A 1,836-nucleotide genomic window follows, 5' to 3' on the forward strand; every position below is an offset into this window, starting at 1 on the left:
TAACGTTATAGAATACAATTGAGACTATAATCTCATATCTTAATACTTTTGGAGGATTTCACGCTATTATTTCTGTTTCCAGTAACCACTCAATATCAAGTGGATGGTAAGCTTGTTTGTACATCTGTGCATTAAAAGAATAGACCCGTTCTAAAGAATTCTCCATTTCAGATACAATCATTAAATTATCTTTTAATTACGTATAAATTTTGTATGTCAATATTTATAAGGTTTACTTAAATTCAAACAAAGTGATATAGCCGAAATAGCTCAGTTGGGAGAGCGTTAGACTGAAGATCTAAAGGTCCCCGGTTCAATCCCGGGTTTCGGCAGAATCTTTTTGTATTTATTTTTAAATTCATTTTATTTGCCTCCATAAAATTATTAATAAACACTTGTCTAGACTAAGATAATAAGAAATATAAACGTGAAATTTTTTTATTGATTGTTTTTTTCTTTTCTTATTTAACTATCTTGGATTTGTTTTCTTTGTACACAATTCAAGTTTAATTTTTCGATAAAAATATTGTAAATAAAATTAACTAGATATTTATGATATTTTATAAATTCATAACTAATATTCATAACTATTTTTTCATTTGAAAATATAATTCACAACTGATTGAATTTGAATAACATAATTAATTTTCTCACACATAAATAGTGTCTCATATCGTATTTTGATTGTAGAACCCAAATTTTTCAAAATTGTTGACGTAATTGTTTTAAAAGCAATTAGTCTTTTCATTGAATTTCGTGTGTACTTTTAATTATTACTAGAAATATAACTATTAGAGTAGATTTCTATGGCTAATTATTAAAAATACTAATTCTTGCTGATACCAAAACTTGTGGGAAAGGTAGTGTTGAGTCTCTATATCGGGCAAGGATTATTAGGACACGTGTTCAGTTAAGTGACTAACGTATATTGGGATTACAACTTAACGTGCAGCCCGACAATTCCGAGACTGACGTAGCATCATTTCATTTTAATTACCGCTAACACATACATATAATTATAATTATTAGTTGCTATGGGGACATTTGTGGTACCTACAGTAGTAATAAAATTAGTAGTGGTGAAATGATTACAATCAATGAATTAATCTTTAGGATTATTAATTACTACAGGAAAAGTTCACATTGACGCACGAATACCTGGAAACGTTGTGTTTTCTGAACCAACCCTTATTTTCATTTATAATTCCTTGGAATTCAAAGTGTTTAATTTATTATATGGTATCTAAAATTTGATAAAATTGGAAACTGGTGGTAGGACCTCGCGTGAGTCCGCACGGATAGGTATCACCACCCCGCCTATTTTTGCCGTGAAATCGAAATTGTAACCTAGTCGAAAAATACGCAAATAAAAAAAAGGGAATTAATTAATCACGATTATTTAGTTATATTATCCCAAAATAGGATTCCTTGAAATATAGGAACGTTTTCTCTCTCGACTGGGCACATTTAGTACGACGCCTGCCCGTATTTAAAGGCAAATCATTTTTCAACATCATTATCACCTAGTAAAGGTTTTTTTAGTGTTTGTTTGCAGCCTTTAACATCAAACAACTGGCTATCCAATAGGTGCATCTGTCTTCATAGCTCGTAAAATAACAATAACTTTGAAACAAACTAATTACTTATGCAAAGTACTTAAATTGTAAAACCTACTTGTTAAAAACGGTGCTTTTAGGTACCTCGAGCACCGGTCATTGTTCTCGTCGAACCCGTCGCTTGCGAAGAAGGGCTCGACGAGTAAATTAACCCCCAGACACAGCCCACCGAGTTTCTCGGCGGATCTTCTCAGTGGGTCGCGTTTCCGATCCGGTGGTA

The 1,836-nt window shown here is 32.0% G+C and overlaps 1 non-coding gene across 1 annotated transcript; it reads left to right on the plus strand.

Moving 5' to 3' along the window:
* The first annotated feature begins 259 nt into the window (after positions 1 to 259).
* TRNAF-GAA (transfer RNA phenylalanine (anticodon GAA)) lies at positions 260 to 332 on the plus strand. Its single transcript has one exon. It is a non-coding gene; the product is annotated as a tRNA-Phe (tRNA).
* The last annotated feature ends 1,504 nt before the right edge of the window (positions 333 to 1,836 follow it).

This window comes from Bombyx mandarina, chromosome 20 (assembly GCF_030267445.1).
Source record: "Bombyx mandarina strain Sakado chromosome 20, ASM3026744v2".
Lineage (NCBI taxonomy): Eukaryota > Metazoa > Arthropoda > Insecta > Lepidoptera > Bombycidae > Bombyx > Bombyx mandarina.